The following is an 18,630-nucleotide window of genomic DNA, read 5'->3' as shown; positions in this document are numbered from 1 at the left end:
CAAATCGATCCCACTCCAGAGTACAGGCCTCGGTGTAACGCTCATTTCTTAAATGATAAACGCAAATCCGACCATCACCTCTGGTGAGACAAAACTGCGACTCGTCAGTGAAGAGCACTTTTTGCCAGTCCTATCTGGTCCAGCGACGGTGGGTTTGTGCCCATAGGCGATGTTGTTGTCGGTGATATCTGGTGAGGACCTGCCTTACAACAGGCCTACAAGCCCTCAGTCCAGCCTCTCTCAGCCTATTGTGGACAGTCTGAGCACTGATGGATGGATTGTGCGTTCCTAGTGTAACTCGGGCAGTTGTTGTTGCTGCCCTGTACCTCTCCTGCAGGTGTGATGTTCGAATGTATCGTTCCTGTGCAGGTGTTGTTATACGTGGTCTGCCACTGCGAGGACGATCAGCTGTCTGTCCTGTCTCCCTGTAGCACTGTCTTAGCTATCTCACAGTAAGGACATTGCAATTTATTGCCCTGGCCACATTTGCAGTCTTTATGCCTCCTTGCAGCATGCCTAAGGCACGTTCACGCAGATGAGCATCCTGGGCATCTTTCTTTTGGTGTTTTTCAGAGTCAGTAGAAAGACCTCTTTAGTGTCCTAATATTTCATAACTGTGACCTTGAATGCTTTCGCTTTACAGCGGTAGAGGAGAGGGTAAGGGGGTGGTTTGGTCAGTCTGGTCAGGGGAGAATGTGTGTGTTTGCTGGCTGGCTGTTCTGTTCTGTTGTGGTCAATGGTGAATAAAGATGTGTATGGCTCCAAGATAGGGTTTGATTGACGACTGAGGGGAATTGATGGCGGCTCTACACCATAATGCAACTGTCTCATAGGTTGTGCTGGGGGCGTGTGGACATGTATGTTAGGGAAGGGTCTCCAGGCTGAGAACGTTTTAGTTTTAGGTTGTTATTTATTTCCTTCTCTCTCATTCTCTCCTCTCCCCCTCCTTCCCTCCTCTCTCCCTTTCTCCTCTCTCATTCTCATTCTCTCCTCTCCCCTTCTCTCTCTCCCCTTCTCTCCTCTCTCCTCCTTCCCTCCTCTCCCCTTCCCTCCTCTCTCCCTCCTTCTCTCCTCTCTCCTTCTCTCCTCTCTCATTCTCATTCTCTCCTGTCTCCTCTCCTCTCTCTCCTTCTCTCCTCTCCCTCTCTCCTTCTCTTTCTCTACTTCTCTCCTTCTTTCCTCTCTCCTTATATCCTCTCTCCATCTCACTCTCTCCTTGCTAAATCTCTTCTCTCTCTCTCTCTCTCTCTCTCGCTCTTTCTCTCCTCTCTCCTTCTCTCTTCATCTCCTACTCTCTCTCTCCTTCTCTCCTCTCTCCTTCTCTTTATCTCCTACTCTCTCTCTCCTCTCTCTCTCCCTTCTCTCCTCTCTTCTTCTCTCTATCTCCTACTCTCTCTCCCCTCTCTCCTTCTTTCCTCTCTCCTCTCTTTATCTCCTACTCTCTCTCTCCTTCTCTCCTCTCTCCTTCTGTCTCCTCTCCTCTCCTCTTCTCTCCTCTCCTCTTTTTATCCTCCTCCCACAGTTCTCCTCCTCTCCTACCCCCCAGATGTCCCTCCCTCTTCTCTTTCTTCCCACTCTCCTCTCCTCTCCTCTCCTCCCTCTCCTCTCCTCTCTCTCCTCTCTCTCCTCTTCCTCTCTCTCCTCTCCTCTCCTCTCCTCTCCTCTCCTCTCCTCTCCTCTCCTCTCCTCTCCTCTCCTCTCCTCTCCTCTCCTCTCCTCTCCTCTCCTCTCCTCTCCTCTCCTCTCCTCTCCTCTCCTCTCCTTTCCTCTCCTCCTCTCCTCTCCTCTCCTCTCCTCTCCTCTCCTCTCCTCTCCTCTTTTTATCCTCCTCCACAGTTCTCCTCCTCTCCTACCCCCAGATGTCCCTCCCTCTTCTCTTTCTTCCCCACTCTCCTCTCCTCTCCTCTCCTCTCCTCTTCTCTCCTCTCCTCTTTTTATCCTCCTCCCACAGTTCTCCTCCTCTCCTACCCCCAGATGTCCCTCCCTCTTCTCTTTCTTCCCCACTCTCCTCTCCTCTCCTCTCCTCTCCTCTCCTCTCCTCTCCTCTCCTCTCCTCTCCTCTCCTCTCCTCTCCTCTCCTCTCCTCTCCTCTCCTCTCCTCTCCTCTCCTCTCCTCTCCTCTCCTCTCCTCTGCTCTGCTCTCCTCTCATTACTCCTCTCTCCTCCCCTCTCCTTTTCCCTCCCTCCCCTTCCTTCTTATCCCTCTCTCCTCCACTCCCGACACTTTCATTTATTCTTTCATTCCTTTAGCATTGCGAGTGGTAACATGAGCCAAAGGCTAAGATACACATCTCACACACACACACACACACACACACACACACACACACACACACACACACACACACACACACACACACACACACACACACACACACACACACACACACAGATTTATCCTATCATATCTTTATCTCTCAATGCTCTCAATACCTACTCTCTCACACACACACACACACACACACACACACACACACACACACACACACACACACACACACACACAGATTTATCCTATCATATCTTTATCTCTCAATGCTGGATGAAACCACTGCTGAGCACAAACCCTTCTGCTCTGTTGTTACCTCTGCAGTGTGTGCGTGTGTGTATGTGTGCCTGCGTGTGTGTATGTGTGCATGCTTGCGTATCTGTGTGTGTGTGTGTGTGTGTGTATCTGTGTGTGTGTGTGTATCTGTGTGTGTGTGTGTGTGTGTGTGTGTGTGTGTGTGTGTGTGTGTGTGTGTGTGTGTGTGTGTGTGTGTATCTGTGTGTGTGTGTGTGTGTGTGTGTGTGTGTGTGTGTGTGTATCTGTGTGTGTGTGTGTGTGTGTGTGTGTGTGTGTGTGTGTGTGTGTGTGTGTGTGTGTGTGTGTGTGTGTGTGTGTGTGTGTGTGTGTGTGTGTGTGTGTGTGTGTGTGTGTGTCCATGGAGCCCTCAGGGTTTGGTTTGAAATGAGATAATTCAGCTTAATGACTTATTTCCTGCCATCTGCACTTTCATGTAAATAAATGTAGAACTGGGCTGGAGGATCTGAGAGGGATCATTAGTTAGGCTACGTGCTCTGGGCCTGAAAGACAAGTGCTAGTGTTGACATGAGTCAATAACTTGAAGTAGCATAATGATCATTAACACACAGACACAATGTTGTTCATTGCTTTTGCATGTTTGCGTCCAGTTGCCAAATTAGTCTGTTTTATTCAGCTTCTGGGTTAAATATAGCTCCCTGAATCCTAGACTAGAGAGAGAGAGAGATGTCCTGTGAGAGTTTTAGTTTATCAAAGCAGTTTTCTCTCTCATCAAGTCCTCCTCCTAACACATGGTAGCTCAGAGGAGAAGGACTAGTATGGTCTGTGGTTAGAGAGAGAGAGATAAAGAGAGAGATGTAGAGAGACAGAGAGATAGAGATATATATTTAAATATTTATATATATATATATATATATATATATATATAGAGAGAGAGAGAGAGAGAGAGAGAGAGAGAGAGAGAGAGAGAGAGAGAGAGAGAGAGAGAGAGAGAGAGAGAGAGAGAGAGAGAGAGAGAGAGAGAGAGAGAGAGAGAGAGAGAGAGAGAGAGAGAGAGAGAGAGAGAGAGAGAGAGAGAGAGAGAGAGAGAGAGAGAGAGAGAGAGAGAGAGAGAGAGAGAGAGAGATTGCTCTGATGATTATTCTACTGACAAATGGGTAGTGGGGGAGAGGAGAGGGGAAGAGAAGGGGAGAAGTAAAGAGGAGACAGGTAGATGAGATATGTAGAGGAAGAGATTGAAGTGTAAACTGGAGGGAGGAGAGGGGAAGAGGAGAGGGGAAGAAGCTGGAGGAGAGGAGAGGAGAGGAGAGGAGAGGAGAGGAGAGGAGAGGAGAGGAGAGGAGAGGAGAGGAGAGGAGAGGAGAGGAGAGGAGAGGAGAGGAGAGGAGAGGAGAGGAGAGGAGAGGAGAGGAGAGGAGAAAATCTGGGGAAGGAGGGGGAAGAGGGAAAGACCTGGGGGAGGAGAGGGGGGAGGAGAGGGGAGAAGAGAGTGGGAGAGGAAGAGAGGAGAGAGGGAGAGCTGGGGAGAAGAGAGCTGGGGAGAGGAGACCGGGAGAGCTGGGGAGAGGAGAGGGGGAGAGGAAGAGAGGAGAGAGGGACATCTGGGGGTAGGAGAGGAGGAGAACTGTGGAGGAGAGTTGAGGAGAGGGTAGGGGGAAATGATTGGAGGAGAGAGGAAGAGATCTGTCTTTGGTATTATAGTCTCCTCAGAACACACTTTTGTTCTACTGTGGTGCTGTGGTTGCACAGCCTTTCCTCTACAGGTAACCAGATTTTCCTGTGTCCACCCTTCTCAGTAGCTGCACTCACTGAGCCTGTACTTTGTCAAAGTTTTGATCAGTAACCATGGTCAAATAGTTTGCCACGGTGTACTGTCGATTTAGGGACCAATAGCACTGCATTTTATTTTGTGCTTGTGTTTCCCAATAAGTCATGTGGTTTTGTTTTGACTGTGTTGTAATTTGGTTTACTCTGACTGATTGGATGTTCTGGTCCTGAGGCTTCAGTGTGTTAGTACAACAGGTTTGTGAACTCAGCCCCAGGACCAGCTGGATGAGGGTCCTGAGGCTTCAGTGTGTTAGTACAACAGGTTTGTGAACTCAGCCCCAGGACCAGCTGGATGAGGGTCTGTCTGTCTGTCTGTCTGTCTGTCTGTCTGTCTGTCTGTCTGTCTGTCTGTCTGTCTGTCTGTCTGTCTGTCTGTCTGTCTGTCTGTCTGTCTGTCTGTCTGTCTGTCTGTCTGTCTGTCTGTCTGTCTGTCTGTCTGTCTGTCTGTCTGTCTGTCTGTCTGTCTGTCTGTCTGTCTGTCTGTCTGTCTGTCTGTGTCTCTGTGTCTCTGTGTCTCTGTGTCTCTGTGTCTCTGTCCATGTTTCATTTATGACTGTACCCTTGTTAATTATCTTAATAAGGAATTAATTATACCAACAAAACACACACACACACTTCTTGTACAAATCCCTTCCTAGTTTACCTCCCATGGCCAAAGTTCTAAATGTAATTATTCCCTCACTAATTGCACAGTGTTAAGGCCATTGCTGGCTAATTCATGTCTGTGGTCTGGTTAAGGTTTCACTAGGTGTTCATTTAGATGCACTAGAAAGGTGAAAGGGTGCTGTGTGACACAAGTCTCTCTGGATAAAAGTGTCCGCTAAATTACTAAAATGTCAATGTAAAATGTGTGAGTGTGGTGCAGAGGAGCTGAGCTCTTGCTCTCAGGAGAGAGGTGTGTTATCAGATGGTGTGAGAGGCTTTTAAAAGCATCAGAAATGTGCCATTGCTAATGGACCACTATTAGAGCACAGGCAGGACAAATTGCTGGCTTTACATCTCCCATGATGCACTATGTCTGACAGCTTGGGGGGAGGGTGCGATGGAAAAAGTGAGATGCAGACAAAGACGGGTAAGAAGAGAAAGAGAGGGGTGTAGAGGAGAGGAGAGGAGAGGAGAGGAGAGGAGAGGAGAGGAGAGGAGAGGAGAGGAGAGGAGAGGAGAGGAGAGGAGAGGAGAGGAGAGGAGAGGAGAGGAGAGGAGAGGAGAGGAGAGGAGAGGAGAGGAGAGGAGAGGAGAGGAGAGGAGAGGAGAGGAGAGGAGAGGAGAGGAGAGTGGGGAAGAAAGAGAAGAGGGAGAGAAGGAAGGTCTAGACCTCTCTAGTGGTACTAATGTACAGTGTGTTGTAGATAGAGGTGGGTGGTGGTGGAGAATGGAGCTCGCGGGTAGAAAGGAATGAAGAAAATGGCTTTGGATAATAAGCCAGTCAAGTCCTTATTTATTTCTGCACTGTGGTCACCGTGCAGAGACTGAAGACATGAGAGACACAGAGCAGAAAACAGTCTGTCGATTACGTTGTTATTTCTCTCTCTCGTCCCTCAGTCCCACCACTTAACCAGAGAATTAAAATATCAGCACATCTGGCACATTTAGGCAGCCAGGTCACCCGTGATATGAGTTAGTATTTAATGTCCATCCCTGTCTGAGGACAACGGGTGATACCTGTAAACAGGCCACTAAGGGAAACAGTGAGCTCTGTTACCTTCAAAATATATATATTTGTTGCTAGGGCATTGTGAAAAGGGATGGTTGATGTGATACAAAGTTGTTTGGTATATTTTTGTTTTAAGCCTTTCCCAAACCTTAACCTTTACCTTAACCTTTGGAGTTAATGCCTGAATTGAACCCTAACCACTTTGAAACTTGACATTTTGAACAGTTTGTAAATTGGTTGGCCAGGAGACGTTATGAAATGTCAGCCATGTCAATGGAACTATATGACTTGATTTGGTGCAACAGACTGAAGTAAGATAATGATCTGAGGTAAATGAAGTGAATCAGACAGAGACCAGACATTACACTGCATGATGCTACGACAATTATAATCTCTACTAATCTACCCCCTGGTACTAATATAATATGGTATAATCTCTACTAATCTACCCCCTGGTACTAATTTAATATGGTATGATCTCTACTAATCTACCCCCTGGTACTAATATAATATGGTATGATCTCCAGACACAGGCGCCTAAAGCAACGCCTGATACAAACACATGACTTGAATTATGGTGAAGAAATGGCAGAGGTGTATTTGGAGGGTGAGTTAGTTAGGATGATATCTATGAGGGTGCCTGAGTTTACGGATTTGGGGTTGTACCAGGTAGGTTCATTGATAGAGGGATTGAGGGCATCAAGCTTAGATTGTAGGATGGCCGGGGTATTATGAAACCTCCACTGTAGGGCTTTATAGTGCCCTAACGATGATGTAACATGTGTGTGTGTGTGTCGTTACACATACAGTACACACACACACACACACACATACAAGGCAGGTAAATTAAGAAACAAAGGTTCTACGTGTTTTCTGACTAGTATTATGCCATTGCAGTTTTTTGTTCCAACATCAGAGAGCCTTTAACCTGGGGCTGATGTGCTGAGCAGTAAGGATTAAGGACTGTGATGTTCTGTTAACCTGGGGCTGATGTGCTGAGCAGTAAGGATTAAGGTCTGTGATGTTCTGTTAACCTGGGGCTGATGTGCTGAGCAGTAAGGATTAAGGTCTGTGATGTTCTGTTAACCTGGGGCTGATGTGCTGAGCAGTAAGGATTAAGGTCTGTGATGTTCTGTTAACCTGGGGCTGATGTGCTGAGCAGTAAGGATTAAGGTCTGTGATGTTCTGTTAACCTGGGGCTGATGTGCTGAGCAGTAAGGATTAAGGTCTGTGATGTTCTGTTAACCTGGGGCTGATGTGCTGAGCAGTAAGGATTAAGGTCTGTGATGTTCTGTTAACCTGGGGCTGATGTGCTGAGCAGTAAGGATTAAGGTCTGTGATGTTCTGTTAACCTGGGGCTGATGTGCTGAGCAGTAAGGATTAAGGTCTGTGATGTTCTGTTAACCTGGGGCTGATGTGCTGAGCAGTAAGGATTAAGGACTGTGATGTTCTGTTAACCTGGGGCTGATGTGCTGATCATTAAGGATTAAGGTCTGTGATGTTCTGTTAACCTGGGGCTGATGTGCTGAGCAGTAAGGATTAAGGTCTGTGATGTTCTGTTAACCTGGGGCTGATCTGCTGAGCAGTAAGGATTAAGGTCTGTGATGTTCTGTTAACCTGGGGCTGATCTGCTGAGCAGTAAGGATTAAGGTCTGTGATGTTCTGTTAACCTGGGGCTGATGTGCTGAGCAGTAAGGATTAAGGTATGTGATGTTCTGTTAACCTGGGGCTGATGTGCTGAGCAGTAAGGATTAAGGTCTGTGATGTTCTGTTAACCTGGGGCTGATGTGCTGAGCAGTAAGGATTAAGGTCTGTGATGTTCTGTTAACCTGGGGCTGATGTGCTGAGCAGTAAGGATTAAGGTATGTGATGTTCTGTTAACCTGGGGCTGATGTGCTGAGCAGTAAGGATTAAGGTCTGAGTGTTCTGTGTCACTGATTCAGACCTCATTATAATTCACGCAGATTATAACATTACTAATAGGTTTCTCTACCTTCAAAGTGATGTCTGGGAAAGGGGTGGCTCTGACAAATTACATGGGACCATTAAGGCGGAACAGAAACCTTTGGTGTGTCAGCATATGTGTGTCATTTCTCTGGCTTGTGGGTGCTGTCTGCTGCCAGGTTCCACAGGAGAGATCTGATAACCTCACGAGAGCCTGAGCCAGCAATACATCCAGGAGCCAGCCAGCGTCTCCCTCTCCCTCTCCCTCTCTCTCTCTCTCTCTCTCTCTCTCTCTCTCTCTCTCTCTCTCTCTCTCTCTCTCTCTCTCTCTCTCTCTCTCTCTCTCTCTCTCTCTCTCTCTCTCTCTCTCTCTCTGTGTGGGTGTGTGTAATAACCCAACGGGAGAGAACAAGTGGAGGAGAGAAAGGAATGTTTTTACAGAGGCAAGTAGAGACTCTCTGCCTTCAGTGCAGTTAGAGAGAAGACATGTTTTCTTTCTCATGCTGTTTCACAGGCTATTATCATTGTTTTCAGACATTGTGTTTGTTGTTAGTGTCAGTCTGTGTGCCAGTAATGGACTATAGTGGTCTAGTTGGCATTTATGCACTGTGAGATTTAATGTCAGAATAAATGGATGATGGGGACTCATTGGCCAATTCTCTGCTTTCTGTGGTGACTGTTTTCACATCAACATGTCTTCTGTTAAACACATCAGCATAACTCCTTTAGCATGTTTAAATCGCTACACACTCAATCAGAACTCAACTCTGAAAGAAAATAGCAGCTGAGGCCAACCACAAAATATGTAAAACACTGCATTGGTGACACACAGAAATGTCTTGTTTGTCGTTTTGAGAATGAGAAAATTCAGAAATGTCTATTTGCCAAATTGAATATACTGTATCTCTGGCTCCCTGAGACAAGTTGACCCAGTCGATAAGTCCTTAACGAACACAGGACTAAGACTGTTATAGCTGACAGGGAGAGAGGGAGAAGAGAGGTAGAAGACAGGGAGAGAGGGGGAAGACAGGGAGAGAGGGGGAAGACAGGGAGAGAGGGGGAAGACAGGGAGAGAGGGAGAAGACAGGGAGAGAGGGGGAAGACAGGGAGAGAGGGGGAAGACAGGGAGAGAGGGAGAAGAGATGGAGAGGACAGGTAGAGGACAGGGAGAAGAGAGGGAGAAGACAGGGAGAGAGGGAGAGGACAGGGAGAGAGGGAGAAGACAGGGAGAGAGGGAGAGGAGAGGGAGAAGACAGGGAGTGAGGGAGAAGAGATGGAGAGGACAGGGAGAAGAGGACAGGGAGAGGACAGGGAGTAGAGAGGGAGAAGACAGGGAGATAGGGAGAGGAGAGGGAGAAGACAGGGAGATGAGAGGGAGAAGACAGGGGGTGAGGGAAAAGAGAGGGAGAGGACAGGGAGAGGACCGGGAGAAGACAGGGAGAAGACAGGGAGAGAGGGAGAGGAGAGGGAGAGAGGGAGAAGACAGGGAGAGAGGGAGAAGACAGGGAGAAAGGGAGAGGAGAGGGAGAAGACAGGGAGTGAGGGAGAAGACAGGGAGTGAGGGAAAAGAGAGGGAGATGACAGGGAGAGGACTGGGAGAAGAGAGGGAGAAGACAGGGAGAGAGGGAGAAGACAGAGAGAGGGACAAGACAGGGCGAGAGGGAGAGGAGAGGGAGAAGACAGGGAGTGAGGGATAAGAGATGGAGAGGACAGGTAGAGGACAGGGAGAAGAGGACAGGGAGTAGAGAGGGGATAGAGAGGGAGAAGACAGGGAGAAGACAGGGCGAGAGGGAGAGGAGAGGGAGAAGACAGGGAGTGAGGGATAAGAGATGGAGAGGACAGGTAGAGGACAGGGAGAAGAGGACAGGGAGTAGAGAGGGGATAGAGAGGGAGAAGACAGGGAGAAGACAGGGAGAGAGGGAGAGGAGAGGGAGAAGACAGCGAGTGAGGGAGAAGAGAGGGAGAGGACAGGGAGAAGATAGGGAGAGTACAGGGGGAGAGGGAGAAGAGAGGAAGAAGACAGGGAGAGCGGGAGAAGAGAGGGAGAGGAGAGGGAGAAGACAGAGAGAGCAGGAGAAGAGAAGGAGGAAAGTTAAAAAGAGGGAGAGAGGCTAACTGAGTGGGAGATTTGAAAGAGGGAGAGAGCGAAGTGAGGGAGAGAAGAGACAAAGATGGAGAGGGAAGAGAAAAAGGACAGACAGAGGGACAAAGCCTGAGCAGGAGGGAGTGTGAGAGAGAGTGGTTTTGGCAGAAGGAGAGAGAATACATGGTGTAGGTCTCTCATTAACTTTCAGGCTTTACAATTAATGTTGGATACACACAAACACATCCCACCGACCCTCCGCAACGCTGGAGCCTAATCCAATCAGACAGCAGCGCCGGGGGGTGTGTAAGTAGTTTTGTACAATTGTATTAAAGCGTGCTAACAGGATTATGGGAGGTTTGTCATGCTGATTTTCACTCCAACTACACACATGGGCTCCCTAGTGGCGCAGTGGTCTCAGGCACTGCATCTCAGTGCTAGAGGCGTCGCTAAAGACCCTGGTTTAATCCTGGGCTGTATCACAACCGACCATGATTGGGAATCCCATTTGGCAGGGGTAGGCGGTCATTGTAAATAAGATTTTGTTCTTAACTGACTTCTGAGGTTATTAATTAATACATATTCGTCGGGAACAGTGTCCTTTCCACGGGACGGCTGAGCTAACATAGGCTAATGTGATTAGCATGAGGTTGTAAGTAACAAGAAAATAGATAGGACATAGACATATCTGATATTGGCAGAAAGCTTAAATACTTGTTAATCTAACTGCACTGTCCAATTTACAGTAGCTTTTACAGTGAAAGAATACCATGCTATTGTGTGAGGAGAGTGCACACTTCTTTTCATTAAAAGTTATTAATAAACAAATTAGGAACATTTGGGCAGTCTTGATGCAAATTTTTTACAGAAGTGCATTGGTTCACTGGGTCAGTCTAAAACTTTGCAGATACACTGCCGCCATCTAGTGGACAAAATCCAAAGTGCACCTGGGCTGGAATGATACATTATGGCCTTTCTCTTGCATTTCAAAGAAGGTACAAAAAAAATACAAAAGAACGGTTGTTGTTTTCTTTGTATTATCTTTTACCAGATCAGATGTGTTATATTCTCCTACATTAATTTCACATTTCCACAAACTTCAATGTGTTTCCTTTCAAATGGTATCAAGAATATGCATATCCTTGCTTCAGGGCCTGAGCTACAGGCAGTTAGATTTGGGTATGACATTTTAGGCGAAAATTGAAATGTGCGGATCCTTATTAAGTTAAACAGTCAGGCAGCCATGTTGCTTTCAACAGAAACAGACAGATAGCCATGTTGCTTTAAAAAACTATTCTATATATTTTATCCCAGTCCATATCTATCTCTCTCTGTCTCTCCCTTTGTCTGTTTCTCTCTCTATACCATCTGGCAGTGTAACAGTGAGATGGTGAGCCACAGCCATAAAGCAGTTACACTGCTCCATGTTCTCATTGAAGCTGTTACACTGCTTTGTTGCACTGCATTGTTCTGGTCCCTGTTCTCCTGCACTGGAAGCTTCTCTCGTCTCTTCTCTCATCTCTTCTCTCGTCTCATCGCTCGTCTCATCTCTCGTCTCATCTCTCATCTCTTCTCTCGTCTCTTCTCATCTCTCATCTCTTCTCTCATCTCTCGTCTCATCTCTCATCTCTTCTCTCGTCTCTTCTCATCTCTCATCTCTTCTCTCGTCTCTTCTCATCTCTCATCTCTTCTCTCGTCTCTTCTCTCGTCTCTTCTCTCGTCTCTTCCCTCGTCTCATCTCTCGTCTCTTATCATCTCTTCTCTCGTCTCTTCTCATCTCTCATCTCTTCTCTCGTCTCTTCTCTCGTCTCTTCTCTCGTCTCTTCCCTCGTCTCATCTCTCGTCTCTTATCATCTCTTCTCTCGTCTCTTCTCATCTCTCATCTCTTCTCTCGTCTCTTCTCTCGTCTCATCTCTCGTCTCATCTCATCTCTCATCTCTTCTCTCATCTCTCATCTCTTCTCTCATCTCGTCTCATCTCTTCTCTCATCTCTCATCTCTTCTCTCATCTCGTCTCATCTCTTCTCATCTCTCATCTCTTCTCTCGTCTCTTCTCATCTCTCATCTCTTCTCTTGTCTCATCTCATCCCTCTTCTCATCTCTCATCTCTTCTCTCGTCTCTTCTCTCGTCTCTTCTCTCGTCTCATCTCTCATCTCTTCTCTCGTCTCATCTCTCATCTCTTCTCTTCTCTCATCGCTTCTCTCATCTCTCTCATCTCCCTAATTTCTGTTTAAAGCAACATGGCTGCCTGACAGTTTCTGTTTAAAGCAACATGGCTGCCTGACTGTTTCTGTTTAAAGCAACATGGCTGCCTGACTGTTTCTGTTTAAAGCAACATGGCTGCCTGACTGTTTCTGTTTAAAGCAACATGGCTGCCTGTCTGTTTCTGTTTAAAGCAACATGGATGCCTGACTGTTTCTGTTTAAAGCAACATGGCTGCCTGACTGTTTCTGTTTAAAGCAACATGGCTGCCTGTCTGTTTCTGTTTAAAGCAACATAGCTTGCCAAGACAATAACAAAGGAGTTGGCTAATAAATAATTTGTGCTGTTAAACATATCTGTGCTGTTTCACATGTACAAGTGCGTATTATACGAATGTGTGAATTTGAAATGTGTTTTTTGCATATTCCATCTTCCCCTCGGAAAGTGGGGTCACGGCCAGGGTCAAAGCAACATGTCTGCTTTGCCAAGACAATAACAAAGGGGTTGGCTAAATTACAAACATATTGGCAACCCAGGCACCAGGAAAAGCTACGAGATGTTAAATGGTTTTCATGTTGGAGAAGAGAATAACATATTGAAGACCAAGTGGCGTTTTCACCCAATACCATAGAAGGTGAAACAGTATACAGTATTAACTCTTTGTTCAATAAAGTATATATTGATTGAATGAATACATGTTCAGAGAGCATGCAGTGTTTTTCAGAATGCCTGATATTTCCAGATAGAATTGAATAGCTTGTTGAGCTGATGTCCTGGTTACAGCACCTGCTTCAGGTATGTTGTGGTTATTAGTGAATGATTCAGACGATAAACTCTGTTTAAACATGTCATTGGACAGAATACCTCTGCGTTTTTCTGAATGGAAATCAGCTTAAGTGTGTGTGTGTGTGTGTGTGTGTGTGTGTGTGTGTGTGTGTGTGTGTGTGTGTGTGTGTGTGTGTGTGTGTATGTGTGTATGTGTGTGTGTGTGTGTGTGTGTGTGTGTGTGTGTGTGTGTGTGTGTGTGTGTGTGTGTGTGTGTGTACAGGAGTCAAGTAAATATGCTTACACACTGATCTCTTAATGACTATGAGAAAAGACCAGGCGGGTTACAGTCATTTACTAATACAACTCAAGCTTCACAGTGGAGGCCTTTTATAGTTGCTACTGGAGAATGGGGGTGTGCTGTGTGTGTGTGTGAGAGAGAGTGTCATAAATATTCAAAACAGAAGAAAAAAATGGTGGCCGTGCAAATACCATGGTTAATTATGGTATATTTGCAGCGGCCTGCAGACTGCTGTTTTAATTGCTGCAGAGCATAAAGAAACAAACAAACCATTCATTAGATATATTACACAACTCTCACTGTTCTCAGTGGCACCGGGATTCTTTCATTCCTTTTTTATGATGTTGAAACCAGAAAGAAACTAGTGGGAAACTGTGAGATGAACAAGAGAGAGACGGAAAGTGGGAGGGAGAGAAGGAAAAGAGAGAGAGATATGGAGGGAAAGAGAGAGAGAGAGAAAGAGGGAGGGTGAGAGAGAGAGAGAAAGAGAAAGAGGGAGGGTGAGAGATGGAGAGAAAGAGGGAGCGTGAGAGAGAGAGAGAGGGAGGGTGAGAGATGGAGAGAAAGAGGGAGGGTGAGAGATGGAGGGAGAGAGGGAGATGGAGACGAAGATAAAAGGAGGGAAAGAAAGAGAGAGGGAGGGAGAGAGAGATGGAGGAAGAGAAGAGAGATGGAGGAAGAGAAGAGAGATGGAGGCAAAGATAAAAGGAGGGAAAGAGAGAGGGAGGGTAGGGTGTATGTTTTCTGTAAGCCTCTCTAAAGGGGACCGTGAGTGTTCTGTTTAGGCCTGTTGGGCTGTGGGAGTAAGACAGGAGCTCCCTGTGTGGCATGATAAGAGGTACAGCTTCTCTCTGAAGGAGGAAAGAACATCATTTAACCACCAAACAATGACATGCTAATTAAAACTTTGACTACTTGTGTATCTCTCTCTTTCTTCCTTCCTCCTCTCCTTACCCTGACCATCCCCTCCACTCTCTCCATCTCTCGCTCTATACACACACACACACACACACACACACACACACACACACACACACACACACACACACACACACACACACACACACACACACACACACACACACACACACACACACACACACACACACACACACACACACACACACACACACATAAATACTTTCACTCAGAGTCCTAACAGGATCTCTCTTGCCTTTTTCAAAGGTTTGTGTTTAGGCACTGAGTTGGACACCTCACACTGAGTTGGACACCTCACACTGAGTTGGACACCTCACACTGAGTTGGACACCTCACACTGAGTTGGACACCTCACACTGAGTTGGACACCTCACACTGAGTTGGACACCTCACACTGAGTTGGACACCTCACACTTGGTCTCACAGAGTTCCCTAGGGAATGTTTTAGCATGAGGGTGCACCACATAATACAACTACTACTCTGCTGTAGCCCTCTTCATCTTTTCATCTTGATGCACGCCACACCTGGGCTTTTTGGTACTATTACAGCTCTACAGATGAATGACTTTGGTTTTTTCCCTTTTCATCTTTTCATCTTGATAAATAATATAATGCTGAGACAGAGAGTTTAGTCCCCAGGAAGCTTTTAGTCACAGCTGAGTGGTTTGCTCAGCTCTTTGTTCGTAACTACTGTACGATAACGTATAGAAAGCTACATTTCATTCAGACTGAAAGAGCTTCTTCATTTGTGCATAGTTGCTATTCCGTTCAGCCCATCCACCACAAATGTGTTACAATAATCTCAGAGTGTTTTCCTCCTACATAGCCCTCTATCTATCCTGGCTAGGTGGTTTTCCTCCTATACAACCCTCTCTATCCTGGCTGAGTGGTGTTCCTCCTATATAACCCTCTCTATCCTGGCTGGGTGGTTTTCCTCCTATATAACCCTCTATCTATCCTGGCTAGGTGGTTTTCCTCCTACATAGCCCTCATTCTATCCTGGCTAGGTGGTTTTCCTCATACATAGCCCTCTATCTATCCTGGCTAGGTGGTTTTCCTCCTATATAGCCCTCTATCTATCCTGGCTAGGTGGTTTTCCTCCTACATAGCCCTCTATCTATCCTGGCTGGGTGGTTTTCCTCCTACATAGCCCTCTATCTATCCTGGCTAGGTGGTTTTCCTCCTACATAGCCCTCTATCTATCCTGGCTGGGTGGTTTTCCTCCTACATAGCCCTCTATCTATCCTGGCTGGGTGGTTTTCCTCCTATATAACCCTCTATCTATCCTGGCTGGGTGGTTTTCCTCCTACATAGCCCTCTATCTATCCTGGCTAGGTGGTTTTCCTCCTACATAGCCCTCTATCTATCCTGGCTGGGTGGTTTTCCTCCTACATAGCCCTCTATCTATCCTGGCTGGGTGGTTTTCCTCCTACATAGCCCTCTATCTATCCTGGCTAGGTGGTTTTCCTCCTATATAACCCTCTATCTATCCTGGCTGGGTGGTTTTCCTCCTACATAGCCCTCTATCTATCCTGGCTAGGTGGTTTTCCTCCTACATAGCCCTCTATCTATCCTGGCTAGGTGGTTTTCCTCCTACATAACCCTCTATCTATCCTGGCTAGGTGGTTTTCCTCCTATATAACCCTCTATCTATCCTGGCTAGGTGGTTTTCCTCCTATATAACCCTCTATCTATCCTGGCTAGGTGGTTTTCCTCCTATATAACCCTCTATCTATCCTGGCTGGGTGGTTTTCCTCCTACATAGCCCTCTATCTATCCTGGCTAGGTGGTTTTCCTCCTATATAACCCTCTATCTATCCTGGCTGGGTGGTTTTCCTCCTACATAGCCCTCTATCTATCCTGGCTAGGTGGTTTTCCTCCTACATAGCCCTCTATCTATCCTGGCTAGGTGGTTTTCCTCCTACATAACCCTCTATCTATCCTGGCTAGGTGGTTTTCCTCCTATATAACCCTCTATCTATCCTGGCTAGGTGGTTTTCCTCCTATATAACCCTCTATCTATCCTGGCTAGGTGGTTTTCCTCCTACATAGCTGTCTATCTATCCTGGCTAGGTGGTTTTCCTCCTACATAGCCCTCTATCTATCCTGGCTGGGTGGTTTTCCTCCTACATAGCCCTCTATCTATCCTGGCTAGGTGGTTTTCCTCCTATATAACCCTCTATCTATCCTGGCTGGGTGGTTTTCCTCCTACATAACCCTCTATCTATCCTGGCTAGGTGGTTTTCCTCCTACATAGCCCTCTATCTATCCTGGCTGGGTGGTTTTCCTCCTACATAGCTGTCTATCTATCCTGGCTAGGTGGTTTTCCTCCTACATAGCCCTCTATCTATCCTGGCTGGGTGGTTTTCCTCCTACATAGCCCTCTATCTATCCTGGCTGGGTGGTTTTCCTCCTACATAGCCCTCTATCTATCCTGGCTGGGTGGTTTTCCTCCTACATAGCCCTCTATCTATCCTGGCTAGGTGGTTTTCCTCCTATATAACCCTCTATCTATCCTGGCTGGGTGGTTTTCCTCCTACATAGCCCTCTATCTATCCTGGCTGGGTGGTTTTCCTCCTACATAGCCCTCTATCTATCCTGGCTAGGTGGTTTTCCTCCTATATAACCCTCTATCTATCCTGGCTGGGTGGTTTTCCTCCTACATAGCCCTCTATCTATCCTGGCTGGGTGGTTTTCCTCCTACATAGCCCTCTATCTATCCTGGCTGGGTGGTTTTCCTCCTACATAGCCCTCTATCTATCCCGACTGGGTGGTTTTCCTCCTACATAGCCCTCTATCTATCCTGGCTAGGTGGTTTTCCTCCTATATAACCCTCTATCTATCCTGGCTGGGTGGTTTTCCTCCTACATAACCCTCTATCTATCCTGGCTGGGTGGTTTTCCTCCAACATAACCCTCTATCTATCCTGGCTAGGTGGTTTTCCTCCTATTTAGCCCTCTATCTATCCTGGCTAGGTGGTTTTCCTCCTACATAGCCCTCTATCTATCCTGGCTGGGTGGTTTTCCTCCTACATAGCTGTCTATCTATCCTGGCTAGGTGGTTTTCCTCCTACATAGCCCTCTATCTATCCTGGCTGGGTGGTTTTCCTCCTACATAGCCCTCTATCTATCCTGGCTGGGTGGTTTTCCTCCTACATAGCCCTCTATCTATCCTGGCTAGGTGGTTTTCCTCCTATATAACCCTCTATCTATCCTGGCTGGGTGGTTTTCCTCCTACATAGCCCTCTATCTATCCTGGCTGGGTGGTTTTCCTCCTACATAGCCCTCTATCTATCCTGGCTGGGTGGTTTTCCTCCTACATAGCCCTCTATCTATCCTGGCTGGGTGGTTTTCCTCCTACATAGCCCTCTATCTATCCTGGCTAGGTGGTTTTCCTCCTATATAACCCTCTATCTATCCTGGCTGGGTGGTTTTCCTCCTACATAACCCTCGTTCTATCCTGGCTGGGTGGTTTTCCTCCTACATAGCCCTCTATCTATCCTGGCTGGGTGGTTTTCCTCCTACATAGCCCTCTATCTATCCTGGCTGGGTGGTTTTCCTCCTACATAACCCTCTATCTATCCTGGCTGGGTGGTTTTCCTCCTACATAACCCTCTATCTATCCTGGCTAGGTGGTTTTCCTCCTATTTAGCCCTCTATCTATCCTGGCTAGGTGGTTTTCCTCCTACATAGCCCTCTATCTATCCTGGCTGGGTGGTTTTCCTCCTACATAGCTGTCTATCTATCCTGGCTAGGTGGTTTTCCTCCTACATAGCCCTCTATCTATCCTGGCTGGGTGGTTTTCCTCCTACATAGCCCTCTATCTATCCTGGCTGGGTGGTTTTCCTCCTACATAGCCCTCTATCTATCCTGGCTGGGTGGTTTTCCTCCTACATAGCCCTCTATCTATCCTGGCTAGGTGGTTTTCCTCCTATATAACCCTCTATCTATCCTGGCTGGGTGGTTTTCCTCCTACATAGCCCTCTATCTATCCTGGCTGGGTGGTTTTCCTCCTACATAGCCCTCTATCTATCCTGGCTGGGTGGTTTTCCTCCTACATAGCTGTCTATCTATCCTGGCTAGGTGGTTTTCCTCCTACATAGCCCTCTATCTATCCTGGCTGGGTGGTTTTCCTCCTACATAGCCCTCTATCTATCCTGGCTGGGTGGTTTTCCTCCTACATAGCCCTCTATCTATCCTGGCTGGGTGGTTTTCCTCCTACATAGGCCTCTATCTATCCTGGCTAGGTGGTTTTCCTCCTATATAACCCTCTATCTATCCTGGCTGGGTGGTTTTCCTCCTACATAGCCCTCTATCTATCCTGGCTGGGTGGTTTTCCTCCTACATAGCCCTCTATCTATCCTGGCTAGGTGGTTTTCCTCCTATATAACC

The 18,630-nt window shown here is 47.0% G+C and overlaps 1 protein-coding gene across 1 annotated transcript in view; it reads left to right on the top strand.

Moving 5' to 3' along the window:
* Positions 1–18,630, top strand: part of LOC109881416 (slit homolog 1 protein-like) — a 182,330-nt gene that overhangs the window by 94,346 nt on the left and 69,354 nt on the right. The gene's annotated exons all lie outside the window — the stretch shown is intronic.

The sequence above is a fragment of the Oncorhynchus kisutch genome, linkage group LG25 (assembly GCF_002021735.2).
Source record: "Oncorhynchus kisutch isolate 150728-3 linkage group LG25, Okis_V2, whole genome shotgun sequence".
NCBI lineage: Eukaryota > Metazoa > Chordata > Actinopteri > Salmoniformes > Salmonidae > Oncorhynchus > Oncorhynchus kisutch.
Note: the sequence above shows the minus strand (reverse complement) of the source record. Positions and strands in the feature narration are given on the sequence as shown.